The sequence below is a fragment of the Panthera tigris genome, chromosome X, assembly GCF_018350195.1.
Source record: "Panthera tigris isolate Pti1 chromosome X, P.tigris_Pti1_mat1.1, whole genome shotgun sequence".
Taxonomy (NCBI): Eukaryota; Metazoa; Chordata; class Mammalia; order Carnivora; family Felidae; genus Panthera; species Panthera tigris.
This window is the reverse complement of record NC_056677.1, coordinates 45,269,777-45,297,715: the sequence shown is the minus strand read 5'-3', so window position 1 is coordinate 45,297,715 and position 27,939 is coordinate 45,269,777. Positions and strand designations below refer to the sequence as shown.

The 27,939-nt window shown below is 43.8% G+C and overlaps 1 protein-coding gene across 13 annotated transcripts in view; it reads right to left on the bottom strand.

Moving 5' to 3' along the window:
* Positions 1-24,127, bottom strand: part of LOC122235426 (protein FAM156A/FAM156B-like) — a 46,079-nt gene extending 21,952 nt beyond the window's left edge. For 6 of the 13 annotated variants that reach the window (XR_006213500.1, XR_006213501.1, XM_042974853.1 and 3 more), the window contains exons 1-2: positions 23,901-24,127; positions 15,153-15,303 (exon numbers count right to left, since the gene is read on the bottom strand). The gene's annotated coding sequence lies outside the window, so the exon portion shown is untranslated. Of the gene's footprint in view, positions 1-2,925; positions 3,076-15,152; positions 15,304-16,249; positions 16,490-23,900 lie in introns of all 13 variants that reach the window. The other 7 variants (XR_006213502.1, XM_042974859.1, XM_042974858.1 and 4 more) reach the window with 6 other exon arrangements.
* Between the last annotated feature and the right edge of the window lie 3,812 nt (positions 24,128-27,939).

The following is a 27,939-nucleotide window of genomic DNA, read 5'->3' as shown; positions in this document are numbered from 1 at the left end:
CCAATGGGATTCTTTTCCTTGGAAGATCCTGGCAGGCAATCCCATCTAGACTAACCAGTCTAGTGTGGTCCTTAATCTCTGCTCTGCTCACCCATGAGGAAACCATTCATGTGCTCCTCTTCCATGTTCCCTGGTCCCTACTTGGTTAGAATCTGTACAGCTGACGGGCTGGGGCCAGAAGTGAGACGATGGTGACCTCCGGAGAGGTGGAGGTCCTTGCATGGTGGTGAGCTCCCCTGCACCCTGCCCGCAATGGTTTCTTTGGGAACACAAGACTCCCTCACTCCAGCTGTACCTCCCAGAGGAGACTGCTTCATCTGGGACTTCAGTGGTACATCCTATTACAGGAAAGTACAACCTGCTGCTCCTCTAGCAACCTTTCACCCTTTCCTGCCACCCCACACCCTGGTAATTTGCCCAGATGGGGTCACATCACCTCCAGCTCCACTCCTCCCCAGGAATAAAACTAATGGGCGCTGCATCCTTCCATCATAGTCTCACTACTCTTAAACTCCCCACAGGGATCATTCCACTTGCATACGCCAAGATCTTGCAGAGAGCCTGAGATAAAGTGTCCAGCCTCCTGTCTACATCTCCCACGTCATGAATGGGGTGCTTAGGGTGCCAGCAAAGGGGCATTTGTTACTCCAGTCACACCGAGGGTAGTGTGACTTGGCAAAAGAACTTTGCAGGGCTCTCTGACGGCGTCTATCAAAATTTGATTCTACTGTGTCCCTACCCTCAGCAGAATTTCAGCTTCATGAAAAGAGGAACATATGTGGGTCTTCTCTAATGTCTCCCTAGCACATACAGTGGTATCAGGCACACAAGAAGGTACTTCAGAGATGTTTCCTTAGCAAAAGGTTTCCTTGATCCAGCAATTTCCATTGCTATTAACTTGTCTTAAAGAAATATTTACACAGCCACAGAAGTATGTGTACAATGAGAATAGCAAATTTCGGGGAGTGGGGGTGGGCTCTAAATGGCCATTGGTAGTCAATGACCTTTGGGAGGGTAAATGAAAGATGAAGTGTTCCTATCCTACAATGGAGCACCCACTGGCCTTGAAACAGAATAAGAGGAGCAAATTTGTACTGACCAGAGATTTTTATTTTATTATTATTATTATTATTATTATTTTCAAATGGGGAGTAGCAGATCAGTGGTAATCCTAACTCAACCAGTGTCTGTAAGTGTATATGTATGTGCAGGTGCAATTTGTAAATACTGATAACAGGGACAAGACGGAAACACCTATCAGACTACAGTGGTCACCTCTGATGATCAAACTGGTGAAGGCAAGACCTGGACAGCATATTACATCTTTTGGGGTAGGCAACTGTACTTCTAAAATGGCCAAAATCATATTCAAAAGCAAATGCTTTCCTTTACAATTTTTTTTCATTTTGTTAAGCTGTAAGTCACATTCCATAAAATTCACCCTTTTTCGTTGGCTTTTACTATGTACATATGGTTGTGCCAACCATCACCAACATCTAATTCCAGAAGAAACCCTACGCCATTAGCAGTCCCTGCCCAATCCCCCCTCCCAGGAGCCCTGGACATTTACTAGCAGCTTTATGTCTCTACAGATTTGTCCATTCTGGACATATCCACTAAATAGGATCCTACATTATGTGGCCTTTGAGTCTGGCTTCTTTCACTTAGCATAACGTGTTCAGTTTTCGTCCATGTTGCAGCAAGTATCACTACTCCATTCTTCTTATGGCTGGATAATATTCTACTATATGGATACATCACCACAGGTGATATATTCATTATTTGGTTGGCACTGGGTTGTTGGCACTCTGTTGTGATTAATGCTGCTAGGAACACTCGTATACAAGTTTTTGTGGGGGCTTATTCTTTATTTGTCTTGGATATATATACCTATGATGGCATAACTGTGTCATACAGCAGCTCTGTTTAACTTTTTGAGGAGCTGCCAAACTGTTTTCCACAGCAGCTGTGCCATTTTGAATTCTCACCAGCAATGTATGAGGATTTCAATTATTCCACACCTTCCCCAACACTTGTTATTTTCACTTTTTAAATTATATCCATATTAGAGGGTGGAAAGTTATAATTCATAGTGCTTTCAATTTTTGTTTTCCTAACGACTAATATTTTTGAGCATCTTTTCATGTGCTTATTTGGCATCTGCAGATCTTTTTTAATAGAAATGTCTATTCAAATGCTTAGCCCATTTTTTTAATTGAGAGAGACAGACAGAGAGAGAGAGAGCGAGAGAGCGAGAGAGCGAGAGAGCGAGAGAGAGAGAGCGCACACGCACATGCTCAAACGGGGAGGGGTCGAGAAAGAGAATCCCAAGCAGGCTCCATGCTGTTGGCCCAGAGACTGATTTGGGGCTTACTCTCATGAACCGTGAGATCATGACCTAAGCCAGAATCAAGAGTCGGTCACTTCACTGACTGAGCCCCCAGGTGCCTCCCTTATCCCATTATTAATTGGGTTGTCTTTTTACTCTTAGCTTGCAAGAGTTCTTTTTACATTCTGACTACTGGGCCCTTATCAGATATACAAATACTTTTTCCCATTCTTTTGTTTTTTTCACTTTCTTATGGTGTCCTTTAAAGCAAAAACTTTTTCTCATTTTGATGAAGCCATTTTTACCTAACTTTTCATTTATTATCTGTGCTTTTGATGTCCTAGCTAAGAATCCATCACCTAACCCAATGTCACAAAGATTTACTCCTACACGCTCTTACAGAAGAAGTTTTATAGTGTTAGTTCTTACATATGGACTTGGATCCATTTTGACTTAATTTTTATCTGTGGTACGAGGTTTGGATTCAAATTGATTCTTTTAAATGTTGACTATCCAGTTGTCCCAGCACCATTTACTAAAACGACTGCTCCTTCCCCATTTAATTGTCTTGGCACTGTTGTCAACAATTAACTCACCATAGACAGACGGGTTATTTCCAGACTCTCAATGCCATTCTGTTTATCTCTGGGTGTATCCTTAAATCAGTACCACGTTGTATTCATTACTGGAGTTTTGAAATAATGTTTGAAATGGGAATGCACGAGTCTTCCACTTTTGGCCGTCTTCTGCAAGATTGTTTAAATTAATTCTGGGTCCATGAAATTTCCACATAAATTTCAGGAGCAGTCTCTCAATTTCTAAAAAGCTGCAGTTAGAATATCAATAAGGATTACACTGAATGCTTGGATCAATTTGGGGAATGTTGCCATCTTAACAATATCAAGTCTCCCAATCGATGAACACACAGTCTTTCCATTTTTTAAAATTTGCTTTAATCTCTTTCAACTGTGTTTTGTAATTTTCAGTGTGTAACTCTCACACCTGCTTGGTTAAATTAATTCCTAAATATGTTATTCTTTTTACTCTGTCGTAACTGAAGTTGTTTTCTTACTTACTTATTTGGATTATTCACTGCTAATGTACAGAAATACAATTGACTTTTGTATACTGATCTATCTTGCACCCGGAACCTGAAGTCTATTTTATATTTATTTTTATTTATTTTTAAATGTTTATTTAATTTTTGAGGGAGAGAGAGAGAGAGAGAGAGCGCGCGCGAGAGCGAGCACAAGCAGGGGAGTGGCAGAGAGAGAAGGGTACAAAGGATCTGAAGTGGGTTCTGTGCTGACAGCAGGGAGCCCAATGCAGGACTCAAACTCACGAACCAGGAGATCATGACCTGAGCAGAAGTCAGACGCTCAACTGACTGAGCCACCCAGGTTCCCAAGTCTATTTTATATTTAAAGTGATTATAGCAACACAGGACTCAAGCCCAATCAACTAATGGAAAGACTGATTCAAACACCAACACTGACATCCTGTGACAGAAAAGGAAAAGAAGAGACACATTACATACAAGGGAACAAACAGGACAGAATGGGCAGATGACTGATCAGAATCCATGCAAGCCAGAATTTTCTGATTAATGCAAATGTTTCTTGAAAATGAAGGTGAAACAAAAACTTTCAAAGAAATAAAAAAGCTGAGAAAATTCATTGCCAGAAGATCTTCCCTACACAACACGTTAAAGGAAGTTCCTCAGGAAGAAGGCAAATGAAATCCAAAGAAAATCTGGATCTATACAAAGAACTGAATAGTGCTGGATGTGGTAAAGTTGCGGGCGTATATGAATTTTTTCCTTATATTTAATCTCAGTAAAAGAGAACCATCTAAATAATAGTAACAATGTGTTGTGGGGTTTACGACCTTGGTAGAAATAAAATGCAAGAAAGCAATAGCACTAAGGCTGGGAGAAAGGACATGGAGGTACATAGTCCTACGATTCTGACAGTGTACAGGAAGTGGTATAATATCATTTGAAGGCACAGTGTGAAAAGCAACAATATATATTAGAACCCTAGAGCAACCGTTTCGAAAAAATGTTTAAAGATATATAACTAGTAAGCCAATTGTGGAGATAAAATGGAATAACACCAAATGTTCAACTGATCCAAAATTATAGAGGGAATAGGAAAGGAAAATGTGAATAAAATATCCATAGGATAAAATATACAGCCAGATGGAAGACTTAAACGTAAACTGTTAACACACTGATTGTACACTGCCTACACATCAATTAAAAGACCTCATTTGTCACTTTAGGTAAAAATAGAAAGACCCAACTATGTACTGTCAAAAGGAATCTCACTTTAAATATGAATACGTAAATTGAGTTAAAAGTAACTGAAAGGAAAATTTATCGATAATGCTATGGTTTGAAGATGTCTCCTCCAAAATTCCTATGTTAAATCCTAACCCCCATACCTCCTAACCTAGGAGGTGTGGCCTTTGGAAGGTGACGAGGCCCTCGGGCAGAGCCCTCATGAACAGGATTAGGGCCCTTATGAAAGAGGTTCCAGAGATCCTTTGTCCTTCCACTATGTGAGGACACAACCACAAATCTGTGACTTTGAAGAGGGTCCTCACTAGAACCCAACTATGCCGGCACCCTGATCTTGGACTTCCAGCCTCCAAAACTGTGAGATACCAAGTTTGTTTATAAGCCTCCCAGTCTGTGGTATTTTGTTCCTGCATCCCCAACACACTAAGACACATACACCCAGCAAACGTGAATCACAGGAAAAGCTGGAAGGGCTAAATTAATATTACAGAGAATATACTTCAGAATGAGGATTATCACAAGGGGAAAAGACAGATGTTACTTAATAAAAGAGGTCCAGTCATCGAGAAGATCCAAAAATCATGAATGTGCATGCATTAGTAAAAACTGATGCAAGAGCTAAAAACTGATAAAACTAAAAGGAAAAACAGAGAAATCAGTTAGCTGAAGCCTTCAACATTCCCCCATCCACAACTGACAGTACAAGTGGACAACACAATCAGAAACTATATGGAGCAGTGGAGCAACACTATCAACAGCCATGACCTAACGGGTGCTTACAGAAGGACAGCACAAGACACCATCTTCTGAAGTGCACACACAAGGTTCACAAGACAGGCCATATTCTGTGCCATAAAGTAAATCTCAACAACTTCTAAAGGACTGAAATCATACAAACTGGGTTCTCTGACCGCAAAGAATTAAACAGAAATTAATTGCAGCAAGGTATCTGGAAAACCACAGAATATTTTGAAATTAAATGGCATTTCTCAATAATGCAGGGATCAAAGAAGAACCTGCAAGAAGTAGAAAACCAAAACACAGTATGTCAAAATCTGTAAGGTGAATCTACAACAATGCATTGAGGGGAATTTTTATCATTAAATATTTACATTAGAAAAGAAGAACTGTCTGAAATCAACTGTCTAAACTGTCACCTTAAGAAATTAGAAAAGCAAAATCAATTTAAACCTAAGGGAAGCAGAAAAAGTATAATGAAGGTTTGAGCAGAAATCGACCTACTAGAAATCATAAAATCAATACAAAGGAATCAGTGAAACTAAGAGCTGGTTCTGTGACAGGACCAGTAAATCTAATAGGTTTAGCCAGACTGATAATAAGGAATGAGGGCAGAGTGACATGGATTACTAATATCACTACTGCCAGCAGAGACATCAATACAGATCTTTCAGACATGAAGTGGATGAGAAAATATTATTGAAAATATTATCCAAAAAAAAGATGAAATGGGAAAACTCCTTGAAAGGCCCTAGCTCGCAGGCCCCAGTCAAGAAAATAACACCACTAGCCTTATATCTGTCAGAGACTGAATTCACTAAATCAAACAGAAAACAAAAACCCTTCCCTCACATAAAACTCAAGGCTTGAATGGTTTCACTGTTTAAATTCTATCAAACACATATGAAAGAAATAATGCAGGTTTGAACAAAGTCTTCCAGGCAACTGAAGATGAGGTCACACTTCCTAACACATGTTATAGAGCCAGCAATATCCTGATATGAAAGCAAGACAAAAAATTAAGAAAATAAATTACAGACTCTGGGAAAAAAAAAAAAAAAAAAGAGAAACCTCACTAGAGTCCAGAGCCTAGAAAGGAGAACCATACCACTTCAACATCAATTACAGGAAGAACTGTCAGTTATAGACCCAACAGAAGAATAATCAACATGAAACAATCATGTAGGCCCCAACAGGAAAAGATGTACATTGCATGTCCTGTAAGATATTGACTACGCCTCCAACTCAGCCAATGAGAAACTGTCATTACCCTGAACTCTTGCTTTTCTTCAATGGGCTTTCATTCAAAACAACCCTTCCAACTTCCTCCTTCTTCTCCATAAAATAACGTTCCTCTACTTTGCTTATTGGACTTGCCTAGGATTTTGCCTTAGGTTGCTTGTTCCAAACTGTAATTCACTGCTATTCCTGAACAAACTCATTTTGCTGGTAAAATAACTGGCTGTTCTACTTTTGAGGCTAACAAGAGCAATAGCACTCATGACCACAGATGCAATAATCCAAAATAAAATATCGGCTGTTTGAAACCAGCAACATAGAAAAAAGACAAAATACCATAGTGAAATGGTTCCACAGCTTTGAGAGTGGTTCAATGTTTCAGAATCACTCACACTAACTGACCATAATAACAGACTAAAAATATATAAGCATCTCAATAGATGCATAAAGAGTATTTATTTGATAAATTTACTTGATAAAAACTCCTAGCAAACTAGGAATAAAGAAGGATTTCTAGCTTAGTCTCCTAGGGCTGCTGCAACAAAACTACCACAGACTGGATGACTTCTAAAAACAAGAGAAATCTATCTCTCATATTTCCAGATGCCAGGAAGCCCAAGATCAAGGTGCCAGCAGATTTGGGATGTGAGGCCCTGCTTCCTGCTTCACGGACTGCTGACTTCTTGTCCTCACATGGCGGGAGGGCTGAGGGAGCTCTCAGGGGTGGGTCTCTTTTATAAGGGCACTAATGCCATTCATGTGGGCTTCATCTGAATGACCTGATCACCTCCCAAAGGCCCTACCTCCAATCACCATCATACTGGAGAAAGGTTTCAACATGAATGTTGGGGAGATGGCAAGATTCATTCAGTTTATTGGCAACATCCTTAAACCGATAACTGGCATCTACAAAAATATCTAAAGCTACTGTAATCGTTAATCCTGAAGGTCTGAATGTTTCCCTCCTGAGACAGGGAACAAGGTAAGTATGCATACTTTCACCACTTCTAGTCAATATTTTCCTGGCTGTTCTAGCCAATAAAAAAGTCAAGCAGAAATAAAGAAGTAAAACAGTCATTATTCACTGGCAACACCTGAATCTGTAAGAAAAACCCATAAAACATTACTTGAATTAAGAAGCGAGTTTAGCAACGTGAAGAGACACATAGTCAGTATGTAAAAGTAAATTCTGCTTCCATATACCAGCCATAAACAATTAAAAATGGAAATTTTCAAAAGCAACGCTACATAGTGTAATGCTGAAAAACAGGAGAAAGAATGTGCTGCCATTGTCCCCACTCCCCAGCTACAGAGTTGTGGCTCAGAGGTTTTGAAGCAGATAGCTCCTCTCAGAGGAACAAAGTTCATTTGCAAAGGGGTGTTGAGGAGAAGGTCAAGCAAGTCTAAGGGCACTTGCAAAACAGTGGAGGTTGTGGTACAAGGCAAACGGTAGGAGACTGGTAGAAGTCTTGGACATAGAGGATCAACTGTAGGCTGGCCGGATTACCTGAGACAATCAGGGAGAAGAGACAGCTGCAAGGAGCCTGCCTAGGGTCAGAAAAACTCTGAAACAGTAACTTCAGCAGCTAGCCCTTCAAAGGAGCACGGATTTCACTGGTTTATATTATGAAGCAATATATCCAGGGTATCGCTGAAAACGGTTGAACAAGTAGCCCACAGTCAGTGAACCGGAACAGCTGGGTGTGGTCAGGCAAAGAGACAATCAGAGAGAACCTGACGCAACCAGTCATCCCAAGGGGACAGTAGGCATCCCCAAGTCGTCTCTCCCTGAGGACTAAAATCTGAAGCCTAACACAAGGGTGGGGGTGGGGGAGAGTAAGGAGAGAAAACAGACTCCACTAAAATAAACCAGCTAGACACTAAACAACTAGACAAGGAAATAGAAGTAACAAACCCAGGAAGGGGTGGGATGGATCAGTACCCAGTACTGCTCCAATATTTTAGATAGCTAGACACGAAAAAAATTATGATAATTCAAAAAACAGGAAAGCATGAATAAGCAACAGAAACTGCCGGTGCTTGCAACCAGATGTCAGATTTGATAAAGAATTCAAAGTAGCTGCTATAATCAGGTCCAAAGAACAAAGAAAACCACAATCAAAAAAGTAAAGGAAGGTATGATGAAAATGTCACATCAAAGACAGAATAACAATAAAGTGAGAAAAATTATTTAAAAAAGAACCAAATACAAGTTCTGCAGTTGAAAAGTGCAGTAACTAAAGTGAAAAATTCACTCGAGGAGATCGACACTAGTTGAACTACCAGAGAAAGATTTAGCAATCTTGAAGACAGATGGACAGCGATTATACAGTCTGAAGAAAGTGAGGAAAACAAATGAGGGCAATAAACTGAGCTGCACAAACATATGGAACACTCTTAACACCAACACGGATGCAGGAGAGTACCAGAACAGAGACAGAAAGGAGCAGAAAAAAATATTCAAAGAAACAGTGCCTGAAAGCAACTCAATGAACTCCAAGTAGGATAAATGAGAGATTCATAGACACATCACAGTAAACATGCCGAAAGCCAAAGGCAAGGAGAAAATCCTGAAAACAACAAGAGAAAATGACCAGTCACTTATGAGGGAAATACAATTAATAGCAGTTTACTCAGAAGAAAATATGGAGGCCAGAAGGAACTGGGTAATTAAAAAATTAAAAAATGCTCAACAACCAAGAATCTCATATCCAGTAAGCTATTTTTAAAAATGAAAGTAATGTTACTGAATTGGTTCCTTAGGTATAAGAATTTCTTTTTGTCAGAATCTTCAGGGTTTTACACAGATAAGATCATGTCATCTGGACGTGGAGGACTTGATGGCTACTAAAATAAACCAGACACAGAAAGACAAATACTGGGCCATCTCCCTTCTACATGCAATCTAAAATACTCAGACTCCTAGAAGCTGAGGGTAGAACAATGGCTGCCAGGGGTAAGGGGAGGGGTAAATGGTGAGGTGATGGTCAAAGGTACAAAGTTACAACTATGAAAGAGAAGTATGTTCTGGAGACCTACAGAGCGTAGTGCCTTTACCTAACAATACTGCGTTATATACTTAAAATTGCTAAGAGATTATCTTATGTTAAAAGTGCTCTTACCGCTAATGACAATCACATAATAACAACCACACCAACAAGAAGAAAGGGTTGTACATGTGAATACCTTTACCTATAGCTTTACCTATCAATCAGACCTCAATAAAACACACCTCTTTGGTACCACTAGTCATGGTAGTAATTTTTACATTGACTTATATGATTGTTAGATTAACTATTCTCGAATGATTTGGCTTAAACTCACTCCACGAAGGCAGTGATGTGTCTTTGTTTACTGTATCGCCCAGGCACCCAACACAGTGTCTACAGTGTCTAGGTAAGAGCTGAAACTTATTTAGTGAATCATACTTAAATGAATAGAGTCTCTCACCCTATATTTGCCACACACACACACACACACACACACACACACACACACACGGTTACCATCATACTTATGCAACTCAGGGAGCAGTGCCTGGGCAGCCACCCCCAGCTGGATCAGGAGATGGAGGAGCACCAGTGGTGTTGCCAGATGGCGGCTTCGAGCTTCTGTAAGGTGAGGCAGTGTTACTCTCAGCAAGGCTAAGAAACTTGATGAATGTGTCTATGGTAAAGGCTGAGACCTTCGTGCCTTCACACACTCAGTGTCCCCTCGTTACTGTTCATGGCGGGTCATCAGAATGCTCATCACTAAGTGCAGCGATTCCCTCCCGGACCTCGGACCAGGGTAACCTCTCCCCACAATACTAGAGCACTCTATTTTCATAGCAGAAAAGCAAGGCCACAAAACGGGATTTTCGCTGTTTGTCCCCTCTTAATGTGTTTTCTCACCTTGTACTCACTTCCATGCTTCTTCTTTGAGTCACCCACCCAACCCTGCTACTTCCCAACCAATGACTACAACACCTGTGCCTGCATCTCACTTGCTATGTAGGGCTCTACTGGAGGTGGCTGGATCTAACTATTGTACTATGCATTTGCTTTCTGTTTTCTCTTATGAATCCGCAGGCCTCCAGACTTCAAGTAACGTGCTCCAGGTGGCCCACAAACGGAGAATGCTTCAGGTGAGGCTGCCACTCTCACCCACAGCGTGACCAAAGCAGTGCTACCTTATAAGAACCACACACTGCACCCCGGGGGCCAAAAGAGAGCAAAAGTCTAAGAAATTTTAATAGAGATGCTTATCTCAATAGCACAACTGTCTCTTCTTAGGGACAAGCAAGTTGCTGTCTGATTTGGTTTGGTTTTGGCCTGCATCGTCTGTGGCATTTTCATAGCCCTTGCAGACTTAGCTAACCTTCCATCCAAACCTCTCTGCTTCCCTCACTGCTCCGCTCTACTGTCCCACATAGCTCTCCTCCGCTTTAAATGCACTGATCGGGTTTTCAGCTGGCAAGGATATCAAAGCAATTCATTATCTTGAAATGTCAAGATACCAAAGAGATCGAGTCTTTAGAAAAACGACTTTAAAATCTATAGGATTTTATCTGTTGTTTTGTTTCCAAACATTATATATACCATAAACTACTGTCCATAATGATCATGATGAGGATACCAACGCTGAAATCTGCCGCAGCAAACGCGTCTATAGACCTTGATATGAACCAGATCCCGACTTAGTGATGTGCCTGTATTGACTCGTCACCTCACAGTCTCTCGTGCACCTGAGACATCATGTTCTATCCAAGCACTGATCCAGTGTAATCAGGATAAGCTGTCTTACATGTTCACCTGTCTTTTGAACCAAAGGACACTGGACACTGAGGTGCACTGCAGTTTATGGCCAAATTCCATGTCTCTGTTATGTTTTTCTCTGACCTGGATTTAACCCTGACCTTGCCCTTGCTGAGTAGGTGGCTCTGGGTAAGTTACTTCACCCCTTAACCTCTACGGGTCTCAGTTTCCTCATCTGGATGGAACAAGGGACGATACCCTTAAAAACACTTACCTCACAGTGCTGCAGTGGATACTCCATGAATTTTAAAATCATTGCTGTAGGGAAAGAGCTAAAAACAAATCCAGGCCTGTAGTAAGCCTCCTGAAGTGTGAGCTTGTATTCCTGTCTCTTTCCTTCTGCTTGTATCCATTATCCTTCCCTCCTGTTTGCTACTCCTTCTCTCTGCCTGCCCCCTGCACACTTTCACCTCATCCTCCACTCCCATTCTCTCCTCACTGCACCTTTCCTAAGACTCTCCAAACACACTGTTTACCACCTCCTCATGACTCAGTTCAGAAAATACTAATACACCAGCCTTTTGTTAAATGAATAATGAATATGAGTGGAAGAAAAACAAATGTTACTGATGAAAACTGGACTGTTAACAGTTTCGTATCTTTACCAGATTCACATCTTCCCAACAGACTGAACTCCCAATAGGAGTTCAATACAACTAACGGCTGTAGAAGCCACCACATGATGAGGCCCTTGGCCTTTACATTTCACTCTTTGAAATGTTTACACAAATTTATACACTCGTGTTCTATCATCATCCAGTGACCACTTCATTTTCCAAACACTGTACAAAATGTGCAAACAGGTCATTCGTTCTAATTTCCTAGAGAAGTTTCCATTCAAGTTTTCCATAGGAACCCACGATGATGCAACCAAGCATTGCATTTAGGCTTCCCAATGGCCCATAAGGAGAGCTGAATACTCGTTATGCTAATAAAAGCACGCCCTCCACCGTGCCCCACAGACTCAATTCCTGAGTCCCCAAGGAGCCGAAGTGATAGTGCTAAGTCCTTCCAGTGAGTCAAAGGTAGTCTTGACACCATCTTTCCAGAACATGCTTCCCGGAAATGTGGGAACAACAACAGTAACAACAACGGCTAGAATTGATCGGCAATTTGCCACATGCCGGGCACTGTCCTGATGACTTTTCTTGTCTTAACACAGTCAGTACTCTAAACTGCCCCCAAGAAGTAGCTACACTTACTACTAACTAGTGTTTCCACGTTGCTAATGGAAACGAGGCACACAGATGTTAAGTAACTTGCTCAGTGGCATCGGGCCGTAAGTGGTGCAGGCACAGGTTGCAGAAAATTCACTGTACTGTGCACTTGTTCAGTCAATATTAGGATCCAAGGGCCACTGCAAAATATTTAGAGTTACACCTAACATATAACACAAACTGATTTTATAGCACGGAACTGCATGGTATACAGAAATTTGATTTCAACAGCAATCACTTAGATGGAAGCTTGACAGGGACTGGATTCAGGATACTCTGTGGAAACAATAACTCTCCGAGCCTTGTTAGTACAGCAGACAGCACATCAGTCTCCTAGCTGAAGTTCTTGGGTTTGTGCATCAGAGAAGGCACCAAACTGTTGTCACTTCTGCACCCTCACAACAATGGAGAGAGAAGCCAGGCAGCAGAAAAACGGGACCACTGCCCTGCTCCAGTAGTTCCCAGACAAGGAGTCCTCCTAAGTCAGAACCCAAGAACTTTTTAAAAATGCACATGCTATGATCCACACCCAGTGAATCTCATTTAGCGTGGTCACAATGTTAAGAATCTGTGATTTTTAAAAAAATGTTTATTTATCGAGAGAGAGAGAGAGAGAGAGAGAGAGCGCGCGCGCAAGAGAGCGAACATGCACGTGAGTCGGGTAGCAGCAGAGACAGAGGAAGAGAGAGAATCCCAAGTAGGCTCTGCACTGTTAGCAAGGAGCCCAATGCGGAGCTCATTCTCACGAACTGTGAGATCATGTCCTGAGCCGAAATCAAGAGTCGGATACTTAACCAACTGAGCTACCCACGTGCCCTAGAATCTGTGATTTTTAACTCTGCCTAGGAGACTCTCAAGAACTTTATTAAATCCCTGTGGTAGCAAGCCTGACTTCAATGTACTGACTCTTTCCAGACAAACACACACATGAGAGACCAATCTGAAAGCACACAGAAAGCAGAACATAATGAGCACAGCCTGAGACTCAAACCAAGGGCAGGGCAGATTTTCTGAGAGGACATCACGACCCCACTGGACTTTCTCCATGAAAGCTTCGGTCTATCTCAAATCCATTCTCTTCATGGCCAGTGGGTAGGGTTGGTGACAGAAGATGACATTAAGTTCTCATGATGGCATGGGCTTTTTTTGAGGACCACGTAAACCATATGATGTGAGGTTATGCAGTCTATTCTCCCCATGTCCTCTCAGCCTTTGGTTCACTCTTACACCCACACTCCACTCCACGTCAGCCTGGAGCAACCAGAACTTGGGCGCATGTCTTCCCTTCACCTATCAAAAACCTGCCTTTGACCTTAGGAGATCATCTCCCTCTTGTCCTTTCAGCTGTCCTGTGATATCATCTGCTGTCCCGAACAGGACAGAAGCTTAAAGCCCTTGCCCAGGCCCTTACTATGGTGTCCATACCTAGAAAGGCTTGTCATCAATGAGGAGGAGAACCCCAGTCCCAGGAGCTAAGAGCCAAGACGAGCACAAAACCATCCGGGCGTGGACATTCCACAGCAGTGGTGACCTCTGAAATGAAGCTTTACCTCACATCTCAGCTGTCCCTGAAACACGTTCTTATCACAGAAAGCAGGCAGAGGATGAGGGTGCCCGGAATCCTTCCTAGGGAGTACTTCCTGGGAGTACCATGCTGCCATGGTATTTCCTCTCACCAAATCCAGGCAAGGACCAGCATATTATGTGGGTTATAACCACAATGGCACATTTTGAAAATTTCAGAGGGAGACTGTGATTGTTGAAATGATTAAAGGGAAGTATCAGTATTTAAAAAGGGAAAGTTTCAGGGAGGCAAATCTTTTTGACAGAGACTTACATAAGGTGGATTTTCCATAAATGTTAACTTCCATGTAAATTGAGGGATACTTGCATGTTGTTTTACCTGGGAAGGTACCAATAATCCTTGACTGTTTTGGAAAATACATCAATGAAAGCAATTCTGTTCGTGGCTTTGCGTCTCATACAACATGCCAGTATCACCTGATATCTGTGGCTGTGCGTGCAGGAAATAGAATGAGGGGAACCCAAGTGTACTGACCGGATGGGTCTTCTCCAGGTTATGCTGTGAAAGGACCGGAGGAATTAAGTGGGAGATGTTCACAATGTGATCTGCCAGCGGTCACTGAACATTGCCACTTTGTTTCCATATCTGTCTCCCTCGTGTCTGCCTCGTGGAAGGCTGGAAACACACCTCTTGGTGTCTTCAGGCCAGAGGACCTGACACTCGGCAGAAGGCCAGTCCACACTTGTGGAATTGAAGTCAAATGGGAATGAATGGACCTAGTGTCATGATGATGAACCACACAGATGCCGGTCTGCAGAGGGCAGGAGGGACGTGCCACAGGTCTCAGTCTTAGGACCAATGCGGTAGGGTAAGACCAGCCTGCAGGACTGATCTCCATCACATCCCTCAGGGGTCCTAGATTTAACCAGTTAAAACAATTTGCACTAACCACAAAGGTCTAATGTAGAAAAACAGGTAACTTACTGATTAGTTTTTTTGTACAAACCTTTTTAGCTGGCCTGATGCACAAATTCAGGCACAGCACACACCGGTCGAGAAGCAGAACCTGACCTGAAAGTCTTCCAGGCTGAGGCAGTGTCGGGCTGGTCAGGGCACACACACAGGAAGGGTAATCCTAGCGGGCACACGTGATTCTCCTGAAACAGAGTTTACAATCGTTAGGGAGCCCAGAGCTGGACATACACCGAATCCGGCAACACGGCTCACCGGGGCCTCAATGTGGCCTCCCGCCACGGGCCTTCCCCTCTAGGACTCCCTGTCCACTTGGAATATTCATTTGAGCCCTTGGTTTTAGAGGGGTGCCTGGAGGCAGTTATTTCCCAAAGTTGTGTCTGTCCACGACACCAGTTCATCCTCTCTCTGAGGGTGGAGGTCACGTGGAGGTGCCATGCGTGCAACGCCCAGGAGCTGGGGCCACCCCTGCTGTCCCACAGTCAGAGCTCTGGCAGGTATGGCTCGAGGCTCAGGAGTCAATTTGCATTCGCAGTGCTCACAAAGGCTTGCAAAGGCTGCACTGAGAGTGTTTCCTTAACAAAAAATAGAAAATTTCCAAGAATAGTCTGGACAGACACAGGCCATTAATGTCCTCGCCTCTTCCCTCTGCTTCTCCCCAGGTGCCAGGTTTGTTTTCTCCACTGTTACAAAATCAGTGCATACAATTCTGAAACTGAACCTTTCCCTGACTTTATTTATCTCCTGCTCTCCTCCAAACCTTTTGTAAGGAGGGCCTGTTAGCAAAAGGGACCAAAATATTCTCATAGAAAACTCTATTACATAATGAGAAAGACTCATGATCATTAGGAATTGTTCAGGATGAAATTCTGAATTTTCAAAATTTTCAAAATGGGTTTACATCACCTCCTGTCCCTTTTGTCTCTCTCCTTTATCCAGCAACCAGGCTAGAACAGGTCATACCCTTGCTGGGGGCAGCTGCTTTGAACAGTGGCCCTGCCTAACATCTTACATCAGTTTTCTCAGACATCCAGGCACCAACAGCCACAACGTACAAAGCCACTTTTAAATCCTCCCTTTTCGCTCTCACTGCAAGTTTACTGAAACTCCTAGCAGTAAGTGGACACTTACCGGGTGACCATATAGGGGACATCCTGGTTGGAATGCCGGGAGGCGCAGCCACAGCAGCAGTAAGCCAGCTGAAGAAAAGGCTGGAATGCCTTCCCCTCCGTCTTTGCCTCTAGTTTATGTAAAGCTTTTTCTAGCCCAGGCAACAAATTAAATTTGTCTTCTCCCACGTGCAGGAGACAGCAAGTTAAACTTTCAACATTTTTGTTCACCTTTGGGAAGGTCTGGATCCTTTTCCCTGGCCTCCAGAGAATAAAGACCCAAGTCATAAGTTGGCTGCACTTGTTCACCTCATGTCATCCAGCATGGCTAAAGCAGCCAAGGCATGCAGTGAGCCAACGCTCTTGGACTTGGACCTTTTATTTTTGCATTCCGTGTGTAACATTTACCTTTCAGAACAGCTCAGCTGCTCTTTCATATCGTGGGCACATCCATAGTCACTGAGGCACAAGCAGCTTATCATCTCTACCGTGCCATCCTTTCTTTACGCAAAGTCTTCCACCATATTTTAGTGAGTCAGGGTTTTCCTGCTAGTGAGTCCCATGGCTGCCACCATGGTTTCGGAGGTCCCAAGACCACCCTTGCTTTTGCTGCATCCCCAGGAGGACGTGAAGGTCATCCTCAGGGCTAAGATTTATTACAGCAAAAGGATAGAAAGCAAAATTGCCCAGGGGAAATGGTGCCCTGGGTAACATCTGGAGGAAACCAGTGCAAGCTTCCAAGAGTCCTTTCCCAGGAGAGTCACACAATTTGTCCCTTCAGCAACAAATCATGATAACTCATGTGAAATGCTGTCTACCAAGGGCACCTCGTGAGTAACACAGCGTCAGAGGTTTGGGATGGAGGCTGGTCACGTAGGTACTGTCTGCCCAGCACAGACCAAGATTTCAGATTCCCAGAAGGAAAGGTATTTTCATAGATGTCTATGTGTTGAGATGTTTCATAGATGTTTAACATGAAACATATTGTTTGGACAGTTTAGGAAGAATAAAGCACCCTGCTCAGGTAGGGAATGGTGGGAAACCTTCTGAAATTCAAGTTCCTGGATGCAAGATAAGGGCCAACATGCTGATGTCTGTAAGCACAGCAGTTTCAGGCCTACTACGTTAACTCTTCTCTGCACAACACCCAATAACAAAGCTTCGAAATATATAACCAAGTCAGACAGAACTGAAGGATAAATGAACAAATCTACAAGTAACAGTTATAGAGGTCAACACTCTCTCAGTCATATGCAGAAGGAATAGAAGGAAAATTAGCAATATGCGGATGAACTGAACAACACCGTGAACTACCTGGATGTAACTGACAAGTATAGAACCCTTCACATATGGAAGTTTCACCAAGGTGGACTGCATCCTGGGTCACGAAACACATATCAGAAGTTATAAAATAGTTGAAATCATACAGAGAATGTTGCCTGAGCAAAAGAAAAAAAAAAAACCCAATATGTAAGAAAATGTGAAGAGGAAAATCTCCAAACACAAGGAAATTACACGATACAGGTCTAAATAATCCCATGGTGCAAATGGCAAGGCTCAAGGGAAATTAGAAAATATTTTGGATACTAACCGTTTATCAGATGAACTGAATGCAAATGAAAATACAACATATCCAAATTTGCAGGATGCAGCTACAGCAGTACTTAGTGTTAAATGTACCGCATCAAATGTTTGTATTAGAAAGAAGAAAGGACCCACGTTAATAATGAAAGCTTCCACCTTAAGAAACTAGAAACAGGAAATAAAAATAAACTTAAAGCAAGCAAATAAGAAAAACAGGGTTTAGAGCAAATATCAGGAAAAGAATAGAGATAGTCAATGAAACCAAAAGCTGGTTCTTCGAAAAGGTCAATAAAATTCATAAATTTCTATCCAGACTGACACAAAAAGAAAGATAAGTAAAATAAAGACACAACTTACCAATATCCAGAATGAAATAGGTTACAGAATCCAGAGAATTTGAATGGATTCTAACAAATAATCTATGCACTTACATTTGGTAATTGAGATGGAACAGAACAATTGCTTGAAAGACACAAACTATTAAGGCTCAACCCAAACAAAACAAAACCCAACAAAACCAACAAAAACAAAAAACCACCACCCAGGTAATCTGAAAAACATACATATATTTCTAAAATATCATTGTTAAAAACTTTCAGGAAAGAAATCTCCAGGCCCAGACGGTTTCTCTGGAAAACTGTACCACACACTTAAGAACAAGTAACAGTGTGCTATCAACAACAGCCAAATTATGGGAAAAGCCCATATGTCCATTGACTGATGAATGGATAAAGAAGAAGTGGTACATATATATACAATGGAATACTACTCGGGGATTAAAAAGAATGAAATCTTGCCATTTGCAACACTGTGGATGGAAGTAGATCGTATTATGCTAAGCAAAATAAGTCAGTCAGAGAAAGACAAATACCATACGATTTCACCCATATGTCAAATTTAAAAAACATAACAGATGAACACAGAGGAAGGGAAGCAAAGATAAGATAAAAACAGAGAGGGAGGCAAACCATAAGAGATTCTTAAATACAGAGAACAAACGGAAGATTGCTGGAGAGGTGTTGTGTGTGTTGGTGGGGGGGGGAGTGAGCTTAAATGCATCATGGGCATTAAGGAGGTCACTTGTTGGGATGAGCACTGGGTGTTATATGTAAGTGATGAATCACTAAATTCTACTCCTGAAACCATTACTACACTATACGCTAACTTGAATCTAAATTTTAAAAAATTCTACAAAAGTAGTAGAAATATAATAAGAAATAACAGCAATTCTACAACCTCTTCAAAGAAATAGAAGAGAGGGACCACTTCTTGAATCATTTCATCAGACTGGCATTACCCTGATAACAAAATCAGACAAAGACACCACTAGCAAATCATTCAATAATATATAAAAAGAATAATACAACATGAGCAAGTTGGGTTTATCCTGGAAATACAAAGCTGGTGTAGAATTCAAAAATCAGTTAAGAAATTATATTAGTGTATCAAAAAAAAAAAAAAAGACCCACATGATCATATCAATTGATGCAGAGAAAGCATCTGACCAAATTCAACAGCCATTCATGATAAAAACATTCAGCAAACTATAACCAGAAGGGAACTTTCCTAACCTGGATATAGTGTGGCCACGCACTGAAGAAGTTCTCAGACACTAGACCGAGCGGGTGTGCAGGGCTGCCTCTGTGAGAGAGCAGCAGACTGCATATAGCCCTTATTTCATATTTCATTAGATAGAGGATCAAAGAATATCAAAGCATGGATAGAGAGCACAATGGACCTTTAGACATTAACCAGACATACATTTGGTGGCTACGTGAAGGCATGCAGGGAGTACGTGAAGTTTTAAGGAGTGTCAGGGAATTACAGCGGGTTTTGTATCTTAACTGTCCTCTGGGGGATCGTGGGGCTCTGTAGCTCATAATGTTACCACGTTCGACAGCCTTGAGACCAGAACATTGCTGACGTTTCAGCTATTGCCCCGTTCACCCTCCAGGACTTACAATACTTTCTCTAGAAACAACTCCACAATACAGAGCATCTTACAAAGATACCTACACCCTCCATCCTGCTTAATGAGGAAAGACTACATGCTTTCTCCCTAAGACCAGGAATGAGGCTACGATATCCACTCTCCCCTCTGTTTACTCAGTATTTTGCTAGAAGTCCTAGTCACTCCAGTAAGGAAAGAAAAAAGAAAGGTCAGGAAGGAGGAAATAAACTTCCAATTCACAATGACATGATTATGTATGTAGAAAATCCCATGAAATTACAGAAAAAAACCTCCTAGAACCAATACGTGAATTCAATGCTGTCACAGCATAGAAGCTGAACACAAAAAAAATCAAGCAACTTTCTGCATGCTAGCAATGAACAATTACATAACAAGACAAAATACAGAAACCACCTGCAGGTACCATTTACAATCGCTTCCCCCGTTCCAGTCTATCGAAACATACACAGGATGTATATGCTCAAAACCACAAAAAGCTGAGGAAAGAAATATAAGACCTAAATGAATGGAGACACACACTGTGTTCTTGGGTTGATCAAATCAAAATAATGTAGGCGTCAATAGGCCTCAAAGGAATGCAACATTTTAATACAATTCCAATAAAAAATCCCAGTAGGACTTTTTGGACATATAGACTGATTATGAAGTTTATGTGGAAAGGTAAAGGAACTAGAATAGTCAAATAATTTTGAAAATGAAAAACAAAATTGGAGGAGTAACTCCAATTTTATGATTTACTGTGTAGCAACAGCCAAGATATGGAAACAATGTAAGTGTCCATGGAGGGATGAACGGATCAAGAAAATGTGCTATAAATACACATTTTTTATATATGCTATAAATACACAATATTAATTGGCCATAAAAAGAAAATCCTGACTTTTGCAACTAAATGGATGGACCCTGAATGCTTTACACTGAAAGAAGACAAAGAAAGACAAATACTGTATGTTCTCACATATGTGGAAATTTAAAAAGCCAAACTCATAGAAATAGAGATTAGAATGGTGTTTGCCAGCGGTTGGGGAAAATGGTGGTGTTGGGTACAAATTTCCGGCCATAAGAAGAGTAAGTTATGGGGATCATACACACACACACACATTTATATATATATAAACACACACATATATATATGTATATATATATAAATATCATCACCGTGTATATCTTAAGCTTACTTATGTTATATATCAATAGTATCTCATTAAAACTGAAAAAATAAAATCATCCCCAGAATGTCCAGTGGGAGCCCCTTCAGGCTATTTTCTGTGTCCTTCTGACATCACCAAATCAGTCTTTGAACTGTCCCTTATTGTTGGTACCACAAGTTTCCTTGAACTGTCCCTTATGATTGGTACCACAAGTTGAGCCAGGCTCATTTGTCCTTTCGCTCTCCCAGCCTGGGAACCCATCACTGAATGCAGAATAATATTTAGAAGCCAGGACGGTCGGGGCTAGGTGTACTTATTACTATTGGGATGTTGCTGTTTCCAGAAAGTTTGGAATACATGTATGTACACATTCAAACACACACACATACATATGTACATCTGTATCTATCAACATATGCACATACGCACGCATACATATCATAAAGCATGAGTTCACATGGAGACCTCCAATCCCAATAGAACACCTCAGAATTTGTTTTCTTCCTTTCTGTATTTGAAATTTCCTCTTCCAAAAGTGAGAGTCAAGTCTTCCACATTTAGTGAGTTGACGAATCCTAAAGTATATAAGGCACCCCAGTTGTACACAGAGGCCCACCCTCACATGCTCTGCTGAACCAATCCCTGACCTTGACCTCCACACTCCACTGAAGTTTGAACCCTTGAGCCAGTTAGCCTTCTCCCCATCCAACCCCCAGGGACATCCTCCTTACTACCTTGGGCTCTGTCCCCAGTGCAGTCTGCCCCTATGTATGGATGCCCTTCTCACTGTGCCTGGGCTCTGACTCCAAGTGTGGGATGCCCCTACATGCACACACTTGCCTTGCTCTGTAGCACCTAATGGCTTTAGAGCTGAACTGCTCAGGCACAGGAGGGAAGGGAAGGGAAAGAAAAGGGAGGGGGAGAGGTGAATATATCTCAATACAATCAATTAACTAAAGTGAATTGGGGCAAATCCAGGCAATATCATGAAGCCAGTGTGTTGGGGTTTTTTTTTTTTTCCTCATTGCTCTCCAGCTTCCCCTTCCTGCCTCTCTTCTCTGCCCCATTTCTTTCTCAGTCCGGACCTCCATCAAGTGTAGAAATGTAACGAGGGGCATGATTCCCATATTATCGCTTATATCTGCTGGCTGGCTGACATCCAAACTGGATGGTGTGGGCCCTGCAGCTCTGACACTCAAGCCTCTCATGTCTCAAGTCTTTCATGATGGAGCACAAGGTTTCACCCCTCTTAGCAATTTCAGGTGTAAACAGGAGATCAGATTCTGGGCACTTCTTGGAGTGCCCTTCTTCCGGTCCTTTATAAAATGGGGATGAAGACCACCTCCCTCACAGGTTGTGGGAAAAATAGAGACAGCAACACCAGACACCTTTCACTGCGCTCTATGTGTCAAACCAGTTTTGAGGGCTTTTGCCAGCATTACAGGACTCCTTGATATCAGGAACATACTCAGTGGATTTCCCCTCAGTACTGTTGCACCTGCTGTACCTTCTGCCTGTAATGTTCTAACAACTGCAGGTAGTTCCATGGCCTGTTCCTTCACTTCCTCAGGAATCTGCTCAGTCATTACCTTCTGAGGGAGTCATTCCCTCATCACCCTGCATAAATACCAACATGATCCCCACATACTCCTTCCTCCAACCCACCTTCTCTTTCTATGTAGCACTTGACATCCTCTGACAGTCAATACATTTACTGGCTAACTCTAGGGAATAAGACACTTTGTCAGTTTTATCCTGTGTTGTACTTCCGACTTCCAAGGAAAGTACTCAGGCACACAGCCGGTGATCAGAAAATTCTTGTGGAAGGATGGCTGGGAGTCAGGACCTTTACACACACTTCTAAGTTGCACAGGTACCCTCCAAGACACGCACTGCCCCCATTTTATTGATGCTGACACATATTTAATCCTCAGGAAACAAGTGACTTTCCCGATGACACACAACCAGGATTTGGGGGTCCGGGCTTTGGAATCATATCTGCCAGCTTCCAAACCCCTCAGTTCCTGGAAAGAGACCTCACAACCACAAAGATAAAAGATTTTACTTCTCAGACACAGACGCCAAACAGCTCAGATACCCAGGGACACCAAAAACAGATCCCTGAACACACCCTAAAAAAGATTCAAAAAATCTCTGCACAAAGAGCTTGCAACTTGAGTCACAGAATACAAAAAAATAACAGAGATCATACACACTGAAACGACTCCTGCCCCCCCCCCGCCCCCGCAACAGATCAACGTGTTCACTCCAGGAAACAAATTAAATCTGCTCAGAGACCTCACATCCTAGAGAAGACTCCCAAACCCTGCAGACACCTCCCAAGCTATTACAAGGACCTCAAAATAAAAAGGGAAAGACAGAAGCTCAAATAACTCAGAAACATCACATAACCTTTATCTTTAAAGTCCCCAGACATTTCAGAGAACCCACACCTTGGACTCGCAAACAGCACAGATCCTTTACACCTTAAGATAATGCCCCCCACCCCACGCAGCTCAGAGATATCACAACTTGAAACAGAATCACAAACAGCTCAGAGACCTCATACCCTGGGGTGCAGACGCCCACACAGATCTCAACCCCACGGACATAAATGCGCAAAAAGCTCAGAAAATGCACCCCCAGATATACAGACACGCATGGCCTAAAGTCCTTATCCCGTGGCGTACAAAATCCACTCAGATAAAATATCCCATTCACTCACAATCTCCTAAAAGGCTCAGAGAGATCAAATATACTCAAACTGTGCCTGTGATGTCCTCTCTAGCCATACACATCCCCAAACTGCTTGACACACTCTACTTCCCAGGCAGGGACGCCAAACAAGCGCACAGACCTCGCCCTGGACTTAATTGATTGCATCGGTAGGATGGATGGCGCCGTGCCAAATGCGCCCGACTAGGCTTGTGACCGAGTTAGGGCTGAACAAGACTGAAAGAGCTCACGTGAAGACAGTTGCACAGTCACGGCGCGCGTCCAGCGCCAGACTCTGGCTACAAACGAGCTGTTGCGCCGAACCTCGCCACCGACTGGGACGGCATCTTCAGCCCCTCGGGGCAGTCAGTCGGAGAGTAGTTCAACTCGGAGAAAAACTGCGCCCTCTGAAAAGCCCCACACACACAAACACACCCACACCCACACCCACACCCACACAAACACACACACACCCCTCGCCCAGAGCTCCTGCCCTCGTTGTGCCTGACCCCGCTAGATAGCCAATGGGAACGGGGTAGACGAAGACAGGGGCGGGGAGTAGGGAGTTTTTCCGGAGCCATTTTGCGCCCCGGAAGGGCTTACTCTGGCACACTCTCTCCCGGACCAATCATCACCTAGAAAGTCTCTGACCTCGCCCCCTATATATAGGAGAGCCAATCTCTCACCTCGTTGCTGCCCAGCTGGACGTAACCATGTAGAAACGGAGGGGTGGAGTCGGCGAAGTGCAAATGAATAAAGCGGCCTGAGACCCGGTGTTCACATAGGTTCACATGGGCAGGAAGAATGGAGTGGAGCGAGTGGGGAAGGACCTGGCGGCGCCATTAGCGCCTCCGCTGCGACCTGTGGCTGATGCCACACGCTGTATAAGCAGACCCTCAGTACTGTCACATACACAATGGATTATTCCAAAATCGGAGTCCCCTCTCTAGTGGTACCTCCCGGAGTGGACGGTCCTGCCTCTGTGGCCCTGAGAGGTGTGTCCAGTGACGCTTACCGTTCCAGCTCGCGCGCCCCTTAGTGGCGCGTACCTGGAATGGCTGGTCGATGCAGATGCCCACGGACCGTTCCAGGCTGGTCCCAAAGGGAGGGAGGGCAAAGCCAGGGTGTAAACCCCAGCTCGCTGCAGTGGTGGACTCGGGAGAAAGTCTTCCTGCGCTGAAATTTACCTGTCTCCGGTGGCCGCCAGTGTAATAGGGAGCGTTAAAAGTGATTTTTTTTTTTTTTTTTTTTTAATGCGGTAGGCGTTGTGCTGGCTTGTGCCTCCGTGGGCAATGCAAACTAGGTCTAGTGGGGGAACAGGGGCAGGAGGGGTAGAGCACGGGGATGGTGTTAGAGGTCTGCTGTGTGTCAGGCCTTTGTGATTGACTGTCAGTAATAAGTCATTTGTTTCTGTTAGGGAAAGGGCCATCTTCCAGGGGCCCCAAGGACACTGAGAAAGTGATATAAAGACTGCGGACTTTGTCAGCATCCTGCCACCCGTGAACATGTTCCCTAGGAGAATCCTTTGGCCTGTGTAGCTATGCGTCTCACCACAGCCTTGTACTTATTCATTCTCTCATTCATTCATTAATTCCCTCCAAATTATGTGTCAGGCACTATTATGGGTGTTAGGAATACGACCGCGTGGAAACAACAACAACCCCCCCCCCTTGCTCTCATGGAGCTTGCATTCTATTGGGATCATACAGCACAAAAATGTAAGTAATATGTCAAGTAATTTGGCAATTGCGATTAAAATTAAATCGGAATAATGAAATAGAGGGGGACAATTTTTAGAATCAGGTCAAGGAAGGTCTTTCAAAGAATGTGACCCTTGAGCAGACACCTGGAGATGAATATCTGCTAGAAAACAATCCCAGACAGAGGTAGGAGCCAGTAGAAAAACGCAGGAGTGGAACTCAGTGCAGGGTGTATGAGGTACAGTGAGGAGGCCACTGTGGCTGGCCAAGTATGGTTGAGGGAGAGAGGTAGGAGACAAGGTGAGAGAGGTAATGGGGGCCAGATAGTGAAGCACCTTCAGGGCCATGGTGAGGAGTTTGACTATCGTGTTTGAGCCATGGAGACTTTTTGTTGGTTGGTTGGTTGGTTGGTCGGTTGGTTGGTCGGTCGGTTGGTTTTTTAGCAGAGAAGCCCCTATTTCAGAAGCCCCCTTTCAGAGGCCAGAGGCCCAGGCCACCCAATACATGGGGATCAGCTCCTTGCTTGCCCTAAGGGAGAACCTTTTTTCTACCCATCTGCAGTTGAACATGCCTTCTTGGACAGCTCCATAGACTCGTGAGCAACCCCCTAACAGTTCCCCATGAGTATCCATGTCAAAGGATGATAGCCTCAGGAGAGGCCAAGCAAGGGTCCTCTTGGGTGAGTGAGGTCCCACCCACGTGGGTGGGCAACAGAGACAAAGTTTCAGGCACAGAGAAGACAGAAAGGAAGATAGCATTAGAGAGACTGAGACAGAGAGACCATCTGGCAGCACCACTGTCCCCACTGAATTAGTACCCACCTATGGGCTCCCAGCTCTGCTACTGGATGATGTGCCTGTCTCTCCAGAGGAAAAGACGCCCCTCCCCAGGGGTATCTAGGAAATACCTCAGCAGCCTGTGGTCTTGGTCTCAGTCCCACTGCTTTGACATACATCAGGACCCTCTGCCTATAAGGACAAGGACACATTTCAGGTATGGGGAGGCTTATGCTGTACACAGGGTTGCCCACACCCCCTCATGACCTTGACTGCCCTCCTTCCGATCTCAGTGCCCAAAAGTGCTGCAAGGAGGGAAGTGGGGGCAGGAATCTCTAGGTTTGCTTGAGGCTTTGTGAAAATTGGTGCATTTGAGGTGCTTCCCTCACCTGTCTACCTTCTACCACCACCTCTACGTTTGTGCATCAAGTATTGTGCCCGGTAACGGGGCATGTGAGTGAGTGCCAGAGAGGGACAGACATCCTGAAAGTGAGTCAGTTAGAGGGTCCTTGTGGCCATGCACTAACCTCAGCTTTCCCCCTTCCTGGTCACCTCCTACCTGGCCTTGCTGTGCTGACGTCTCCCTGCCTGCTTCAAAAAGCTTAAGTTACATCCAGTTCCTCCCTCCTCAGGAGCTTAGATTGGCCTCCCTTGCTGGGCCTCAGGCTCCTCACCTGCAAATAGCGACCTTCTCCGTGAGGATTGGGCAGATCAGCTGAGTTAGTACATGTCCATAGGTTTGTCACAGTGGTTGGCCCCTAGCAAGGATGGGAGTAATGCTAACAGATATTCCTTTGACCTGTATTGTTACCATGGGCTCCTAGGGGCTGTGTATGGCTGAGGAAAGGCCCTCCCTGAGGATGGGGGCCCTAAGCCCTCATCCCTAGCAGGGCAGGCATGGGGGAAAGCACAGCAAATGTGAAATCCCAGGCCTAGTGCTAAGCCCTGTGAGAGTAAGGTGCATCCTGCCTTCCTCTCAAAATCATTCTCAGATGCAGATACATGAACATTTCAGAGACCCACCCCTCTGGACAAAGACTCCCCCAAATAGTTCAGAGACCTCATACCCTGGGATAGAGGCTCACAAATCATTCAGAGGCCTCTCATCCTAGACCCCAACCACAAACAGCTCAAAGATGTCACATGTGACAACTAGACTCCAACCAGCTGAGAGGATTCCTAGTTGAGGTAATAGCTCCTTTTCAGCTCAGCGGCCTCACACACCCACTCACAGAGACTACAGGCTGCACCCTGTGACACAGAGCCACAAATCTTCAGCTCAGGGCTGCTGTGTGGGCCGTGACAGTGAGTCTCTGTTCAGTCCACCCTATGGGGGAGAGGCCTGGGCTCTTGCAGCCCTCGCTGTCTGCAGTCACCACCACGTCATCAGGAAGGCAGGTTCACCCCAGGGATGCGGAGGTCTCTTAGACTGAAGGATTCTGAGAGACATCTCAGGTCTGGATCCTGGGAATGACCATCGTCTGACCCACCCTGGTCACCTCTGATCATAGAGACTTCTGCATCCTGCCCCACGGGGTGTTAAGGTGAATCCCAGATCCACAAATGGAGGTCATGGATCCTGTCGTCTCTGCCATCTCTCCGCGCCCACTGTGGGATACTGTATCCCGGAGAGAGGGATACTGTATCACTGCCTCTGGCAACCCCTTTAAATCCCTCTGATCATCCCTGTCCTTTCCCTAAACCCCCTCTCCTGGTGGCAGCTTCTTCACCTCTTCCCTCTGCTGAAATCTCCCTGCTCCCCTTGCCAGCCACCAGGTGTCCCCTTCTCCCCCAGGAGCCTCTTTAGCCCCCTC